The following is an 8,357-nucleotide window of genomic DNA, read 5'->3' as shown; positions in this document are numbered from 1 at the left end:
CCCAGGGGCCGGCCACCACGAATGAGCTTTCAGTCTATGGATTTGTCTCTTCTAGACACAGTTCGTGTCAATGGAATCCCACATTACGGGATTGCCGTGGTTTGAGTGCTTGTGTCTCCCCTCCCCAAAATTTATATGTTGAAATCTACCCCCTACCAGGTAGTGCTATTAGGAGGTGGGGCCTTTGGGAGGAGAGTCAATCACAGGGTGGAGCCCTCGGGATTGGTATCGGTGCCCTTGTAAAAGGCTCCAGAGAGCGCCCTCACTCCTCCCACCTTGCCAGGGTACAAGTCCTGCGGGCTGACCCCCTGATCTCCCACGTCCAGCCCTCAGCACTGCAAGGAATACGGATTTGGCAACCCAAGAGACCAGGACGATGACCTCTTGCATTTGATTTCTTTCCATTAGCAATCACCTCGTATTTTTGATGTAATTAGGCCAAATATTGAACACTTACCAAATCCTGATTGCTGCTTCCAGCTCATTACACAAGTTTGAGGTTCTCCACAAGCCTGCGACTCTCCTGTTACCGCCATCATTTCTCAGTCCCGGGAACAGAGGTTCAGAGAGGTAGCCAGACCCAGGTCACACAGTTGGTGAGCAACCAGAAGAGCCAGGATTTCTTTTTCTTTCTTCCTTAATTTGTGTGTGTGTGTGTGTGTGTGTGTGTGTGTGTGTATTTTTTTTTTTTTTAAGATTTTACTCATTTATTTGACAGGCAAGAGATCACAAGTAGGCCAAGAGGCAGGCAGAGAGAGAGAGGAGGGGGAAGCAGGCTCCCTGCCAAGCAGAGAGCCCAACTCAGGGCTCGATTCCAGAACCCAGGGATCATGACCTGGGCGACCCAGGCGCCTCTCTTAATTTAGATTTGATTTTATTGTATTTTTAGCATCTTCAGCTTCACTACTTCATGCTGTGGTTAAAATATACATCTCAGGATGTTGACCATTTTTTTTTTAAGATTTTATTTATTTGACACAGAGAGAGAGAGATCACAGGTAGGCAGAGAGGGAGGGGAAAGCAGACTTCTTGCTGAGCAGAGAGCCCGTTGTGGGGCTCGATCCCAGGACCCTGAGATTATGACCTGAGCCGAAGGCAGAGGCTTAATCCACTGAGCCACCCACGCGCCCCAAGATGTTGGCCATTTTAATCATTTTATTTATTTTTTGAATTAAAAATTTTTTTTCATTTAATTTTTTTAAAAGATTCCATTTTTTTATTTGAGAGAGAAAGCACGAGAGGGGAAAGGTCAGAGAGAGAAGCAGACTCCCTACTGCGCAGGGAACCAGATGCTGAACTCAATCCTGAGACTCCAGGATCATGACCTGAGGGGAAGGCAGTCCCCCAACCAACTGAGACACAGGCACCCCATATTTTTAAAAATTTTTTAAAGATTTTATTTATTTATTTTAGAGAGCGTAGTGGGGGAGGGGCAAATGAAGAGGGAAAATCTCAAGCAGTTGCCCTATGTTGAATTCAGAGCCAGAGGCAGGGCTCCAGCCTAGGACCCTGAGATCACTACCTGAGCTGAAACCAACAGTCAGATGCTTGACCGACTGCACCACCCAGGCTCCCTTATTTTAATCATCCTTTTTAGATTAATTTACTTATTTGAGAGAGAGAGCCAAAGAGAGCACAAGCAGGGAGAGAAGCAGAGGGAGAAGCAGGCTTCCCACCAATCAGGTAGACCAGTGCGGGGCTCAATCCCAGGATCCTGGGATCCTGACCTGAGTCCAAGGCAGACGCTTATATCAACTGAGTCACCCAGGCACCCCTATTTTAATCATTCTAAAGAGTGCGATCCAGGGACATTGAAGACATTCACACTGACTATCAGCACTACCTAGTTTCAAACATGTTTTCATCGTGCCAAAGCCCAGAGGCAGGATTTGAACACAGATTTTCTACCTCTGGAGCCGAAGCAGCTTTTCCCACTCTGCCTCTCAACAGAGGAATTCAGCAAGTGGCAAGGACTTGTCCCTTTCTTCACAGTTCGGCCTGCAGAGTGTTACGTAACTACTGGGCTGTTTACCAGGCCCCTCCAGGATCTGGGTTCTAGCTCCGGTTCCCACCCGCACTGCGGCAGGCTCTTTCTCCACCTGGAACCTTATGTCCCCCTCCAGCTTATTGCCTCCCGTGACCAGGGGAGGATGCAGAGAGAGTCTCTAAAGGCCAAGTCTGCCAGAGGGTGCCTGCATGAAAGAGAATGGAGCTGATGGGCCTCGTGGCATTGTTCAAACTCCTAGAGCCAGCTCTGCCTGAAGGCAGCCAACTGGATGGTTTTTCACTCTGATGAACTCATCAATTCCAATGTTGCTGGAGAGGGCTAAAGGAAGGATTTCGGAGCCGAACTGGGGTGCCTGGGTGGCTTAGTGGGTTAAAGCCCCTGCCTTTGGCTCAGGTCATGATCCCGGGGTTCTAGGATCGAGCCCCACATCGGGATCTCTGCTCAGCGGGCAGCCTGCTTCTTCCTTCCTCCCCCTCTCTCTCTGCCTGCCTCTCAGCCTACTTGTGATCTCTGTCTGTCAAATAAATAAATAAATAAATAAAATCTTAAAAAAAAAAAAAAAAAGAAAGAAAGAAAGAAAAGGAGCCAAAGTGATCCAGTGGGAGTTAGTCTGGCGGTCAGGCTCTGGGAGTAATTTCCCCAAGAAGGGAAAAGTAGGAGGAAGCAAGAGTGGGCAGGGACAAGGCCCATTTCAGGGGACAGACAGCAGATTATCAAGGGGTCAGGTTAGGGCCATGACTCAACCTCCCAGTCTCCAGACAAAGGGATGACCTGACTTTGAAGGACCTGGACCTCTGGAGAATCAGCGGGAGGTGGGGGGGGTGATGGGGGGCATCAAAGAGTTTAAGTCGCAGAATGACACAGCCAAGTTCACGGTTTTTATTTATTTATTTTAAAGAATTTATTTATTTATTTGACACAGAGAGGGAGCACAAGCAGGGGGAGCAGCAGGGAGCTCCACGTGGGCCTTGATCCCAGGGCCCCCTCCCTCCTACCATGACCCCACCTGAAGACAGACACTCAACCGCCTGAGCCGCCCAGGCGACCCCAAGGTTACGGTCCTTACAGGAAGTCTTTGCACTCTGACCCATTTGCCAGTGGGTGTGGAAATGGACACAGCCTTCATGGAGAGAACTTAGGCAACAATCATTAAGGTTATGACTCCCACACCTTTTGCTTTGTTCAAAGAACACAGAAGTTCTTTGGGGTTTTATTACACGGCTGTGGTCACACGCTGGAAATCACTGATGTTGTTTGTGCCAGCAAAATACGGGAAACCTGCTTTTCTCCATCAGGAGGAGGACAGCAGAATACCTACCATCCCATCCACGCAAGGGAACCCTACCCAGCTTTAGGGGGGGAGGGGAGCCAAATCTCTATGCATTACAACCATGTTGGTGAATGCTTCACCACCAGCTCTTTGTGGGAAGAAACAGCCCTGAGTTGTCAGGGTCGATGGGTTACCTACTCCCACCATTGCACATTTCAAGCCACTGGTTGACATTGCTGAATTGTGACATCGTTGAATGCAGAATTCAGAAAAAAAAAGAAAAAAGAAAAGAAAAGAAACAGCCCACTGGTAGGTTGTGTTTCTACCAGGTAGACACGGTAGGTAGGTGAAGGGAGCCCCTGGAGCAGAGACAGCAGTTAAAATGTAGTACAATCATTAGGAAGCGGTAAATGTTGACTACTTATTATCTTTGTGTTTCATACCATTTATTTCTCTGTAAATGTATATAAATTAATTTTTGGTAATAGCTGTGTGTGACAACTGGCTTGCAAAATTCCCGAAAGTTTAGCCATTGGCTCTCCCGAATCACTACACGCCGGTCCCAGCACACCACTGAGACATCTCAGAGACATTTCCCAGAGGAGAAAGCAAAAGTCAACTTGAGGACACGTCCTCTGAGAGCAAATCTTGGCCACGCTTGTCTCTTGCATTCCTCTTCCGCTTTGCAGCTCCTTCCTGGATCTGGAACACTTCAGACTCACTCTGACCTCAGGGCCTTTGCACTTGCTATTCCGCCTGCTGTTTGCACCCATGTTCCCAGACAGCCATGTGACTCACTTCCTTACCTTCTTTGGGCCTTTGCTCAAACATTCCCCTTTACTGGGGCCTTCTCTGACTGTTTTGTAAAAAAATAAAAAATAGAAACCTGCTTCCCCAATATTCTGCCTTCTTTGCCTGCCTTATTTTTTGTTATTGTTTTACGATTTTTAAAAATTTATTATCAGAGAGATAGAGAGCACAAGCAGGAAGAGCAGCAGGCAGAGAGAGAAGCAGGCTTCCCACTGAGCAAGGAGTCCGATGTGGGACTTGATCCCAGGACCCTGGGATCATGACCCAAGCCAAAGGCAGACGCTTAACCAACTGAGCCACTCAGACATCCCACCTGCTTTATGTCTTATCAAAAGCACTTACCGTGCCATCTCACCTACTGTATAAGGTCAAAATGTACTTAGTTCATTTATCTACTGTCTCCCCCCACTAGAATGTCATCTCCAAGAAGGCTGAGAATTTTGTCTATTTTCTTTGCTGCTGTATCCCCCAGTGCCCAGAACAGTGCCCAACCACAGTAAGTGCTCAATAAACATGTGTTGAATAAATGAATATACTCATTTTTTTTTTTTTAAGTAGGCTTTACACCCAATGTGGGGCTTGAACTCACAATCCTGAGATCAAGAGTTGCACGCTCCACGGGCTGAGTCGACCAGGCATCCCTAACTGTACTTAAATTGGAAAAAAAAAAAAAAAAAAGAAAGAAAGAAGAAAAAGGTACAAACCTGAAAAGCACTTTGCCATCTGCGCTTACATGTGACAGACTATCTCTAGAGAAAACCCAAGAAACTGGTGGGGCCCTGGGGGGGACGGGGGGGGGGGACGGGAGAAGGGAAGGCTCTCACTGAGTCCTCTCCTGTACTTTTAGAAATCTCTGCCATGTGCCCTTAATTACCTATTAACATTTTTCAAGTGTTCTATAAAAAGGACTGCCCAGGGCTGCTGTGGGGAGCAGGGCTGGAGGAGGCTGAGGCAGTGACCCGAGAGCAAGGACTGGCCAGGGCTGCCAAGCCATCGTAGCCGGTTCCAGAAGGTCCCGCCATGGAATGTTCTGCACGAAGCCCTTAGAGGCTCTGGGAGGCGAGGCCTGTCCCTCAGACCCGGCCCTCTGGCCTGGTCTCACCCAGCCACCCACGGGGTCTCCCAAAAAGGCACCTTTGGCCACCTCCAGCCCTACACAAAAGGGTCATGATATGGTCTGGCCACCTTGGGCTGTGCAGTGAACCAAAGCTCTGGACGCTTCCTACCCAGTCTAGAAGGTTAGGAGCAGACTCACCTCCCTCCCCCCTCCCCTGTATCTCTCCCTCTCTAACTTCCCTCCCTCCTCAGTCCTCTGCTCTTTCTTCCAGCCACAAACAACCTTCCCCTGGGGGCCTCTGAAACACCAGCTTCCTCTCTGCTCCTGCTGTTCCCTCTCCCTTCTCCCACCTCTTCACCAGACTGAGATTTATTCGGGAGATATTGGCTCCTTCCTTCACATGACAAAGGTTTGACATCCATCAATTTTGAGGGGCTGAGGACGGTGCCTGCCAGGGATTAGGGAGCCAGAACTGAGGACAGGGGGCATCCTAGGTGACCAGGCAGAAAATAAAGGAGACAACAGAAAGTACAAATGGGACTTTTTTTTTTTTTTTAAGTTCAATGCTGCAAGAATAACTGGCCTACGGTCTGACTGAGAAGGAGCCCTCCAGGAGAGGAAGGGAGAAGAGAAAATCAGGCAGAAGGAACAGCAAGTACAATGGCTCAGAGGGTTGGAAATGAGCTCCAAGAATTCGAGAATCAGAAAGAAGGCCAGCACAGCAGGATTTAAGGGGATGAGGGAAGGTGTCATCAGATGCTGCCGAAAAGATAAGTGTCTGTGTGTTGTAGACTGTAAGGAGCTTGGTACCCCCTCCTCCAGGAAGCCCTCTTTGACTGCCTCAAGTGCCTCCCCTCCTAACCCTGTTCACTCTAGGGTTGTCACTCTCTAGTCACTGGCCCAACTCCCGCAATGCCCTGTGAGGACAGGGCTGGCCAGTCACCACTGTGTCCCCAACACTGCCCAGCACATGGCCGGGTACACAGCAGATACTTGGTACATGCCTTAGAAAGCTCTTCTTCTCTGCCTCCCTGACTCCCCTCAGCCTCACCCCTTCCGGACTCTGCCCTGCATTCCTGAGCTCTCCATATGGCTACTTTCTTTCATCCCTTCCTCAAAAGCTCCACTGGGGAGGATTCCCAGCTCCAGTCCCTCTCATGCTGCAGGCCCAGAGGTGAAGGCTCTGAAGTGGTCAGATCAAACACTTCCAGGGCTGGGCTTGGGCCGGGCCAGCGTGGGGAGGCTCAGAGGAGAGGGAGGTTCCCAGGCGTGGGTGTTCCGAGGGAGGAGAAGGAAGGGGGGATGGGCAGGGCGCGCCTCCATCATCAGGACATGACTTTCAGTTGCTCATTCATTTTGTGCCAGATGCTGGGCTAATCTTTTTTTATTTTTTATTTTTTTATTTATTTGACAGATAGACAGCAAGAGAGGGAACACAAGCAGGGGGAGGGGGAGAGGGAGAAGCAGGCTTCCTGCAGAGCGGGGAGCCCAACATGGGGCTCCATCCCAGGACACTGGGATCATGACCGGAGCTAAAGACAGACACTTAACAATTGAGTCACCCAGGCGCCCCAGGCTAATCTTTAAAAATAATGTAATGTATTGGGGCACCTGGGTAGCTCAGTGGGTTAAAGCCTCCGCCTTAGGCTCAGGTCATGATCCCAGGGTCCTGGGATCCAGCCCCGCACTGGGCTCTCTGCTTGGCGGGGAGCCTGCTTCCTCCTCTCTCTCTGCCTGCCTCTCTGCCTATTTGTGATCTCTGTCTGTCAAATAAATAAAATCTTAAAACTAATAATAATAATAATAATAATACAATGTATTAATTTAAGTGGGTAAGATCTAGTCAGAATGCATGAATCAGAAGACTCAAAAGGCCTGTAGGGAAAATAAGTATTTCTATTTTGCAGTTTTGTTTTTACAGATTTATTTATTTGAGAGTGGGGGAAAGGCAGAGGGAGGGAGAGAGAATCTCAAGCAGATTCCCTGCTGAGTGCGGAGCCCAGTGGGGGACTCGATCTCATGACCCTGAGATCATAACCTGAGCTGCAATCAAGTGTCGGACTCTTAACCAACTGAGCCACCCAGATGCCCCTCTATTTTACAATTTTCAAAGGGTTGAAGACAGCACCTGTCATATTGGGTGTGGGTAGCTCCCATTTTTAAACAATGTGTTTCTGCTACCCACCCAGTTCCTCCTCCTGAAGGCAGCTCTTATTACCAGTTTCACTTGAGATATTTGTTTTTTAAAGATTTTATTTATTGGGCGCCTGGGTGGCTCAGTGGTTAGGCCGCTGCCTTCAGCTCAGGTCATGATCTCAGGGTCCTGGGATCGAGTCCCGCATCGGGCTCTCTGCTCAGCAGGGAGCCTGCTTCCTCCTCTCTCTCTCTGCCTGCCTCTCTGCCTACTTGTGATTTCTCTCTGTCAAATAAATAAATAAAATCTTAAAAAAAAAAAAGATTTTATTTATTTATTTGACAGACAGAGATCACAAGCAGGCAGAGAGGCAGGCAGAGGGTTGGGGGGGAAGCAGGCTCCTTGCTGAGCAGAAGCCCGATGCGGGGCTCCATCCCAGGACCCTGGGACCATGACCTGAGCTGAAGGCAGAGGCTTTAACCCACTGAGCCACCCAGGCACTGCTCACTTGAGATACTTGTTTAAAAAAAATATTCACTAGGCACCTACTATGTGCCAGGCATGGTTGTAAGGACTAAGGCTATAAGGGTGAGTGACGGAGGGGGCTGGAGAGACTCAGTATGTTTTATAGGAAGGTCAAAGAAGATCAAACAGCTGTCTTGTGTGCTGGTAGACACAAGAGTCCTAGGTGTCAGAGGAGTCCTAGGTGTCAGAGGAGAAACAGAGGAGAGAGATGAGAATGGCTGGAATGTTGTCCATCCTGAGGCAAGACCGGAAGGTCTCCAGGCTTAAGAGTGTAGCCCGTCACCAGCAAGAAAGGTGTGTTTTCCCATGCAGCCACAACAATCTCTCCCATCCTGTATGCTCTCACAGTGTGACCTTGACGTTCCTCCCACTGAGTGTGTTCTGTGCGAGGGTGTGTTCCCTCCCCCTTGAACCTGGGCGAAACCTTGCAGCTGTGTGAACCCATGAAGCACAGAGGAGGGGAGGCTGCTAAGGCTCATGGTCAAGTACCAGGCACTTCCCACCTGCTTTTAGGGCATTCGCTCTTGGAACCCAGCCACCATGGTCTGAGGCA

General features: G+C 49.2%; 1 long non-coding RNA gene across 1 annotated transcript; it reads left to right on the top strand.

Moving 5' to 3' along the window:
• The first annotated feature begins 414 nt into the window (after positions 1 to 414).
• LOC309853439 lies at positions 415 to 6,783 on the top strand. The gene is made up of 3 exons (XR_014305680.1): positions 415 to 596; positions 4,644 to 4,784; positions 5,705 to 6,783. It is a non-coding gene; the product is annotated as an uncharacterized lncRNA (long non-coding RNA).
• Positions 6,784 to 8,357: the final 1,574 nt, after the last annotated feature.

The sequence above is a fragment of the Mustela nivalis genome (genome assembly GCF_964662115.1).
Source record: "Mustela nivalis genome assembly, chromosome: 18".
Classification (NCBI taxonomy): Eukaryota; Metazoa; Chordata; class Mammalia; order Carnivora; family Mustelidae; genus Mustela; species Mustela nivalis.
The sequence above is the reverse complement of the archived record's forward strand: the minus strand, read 5'-3'. Positions and strand labels throughout refer to the sequence as shown.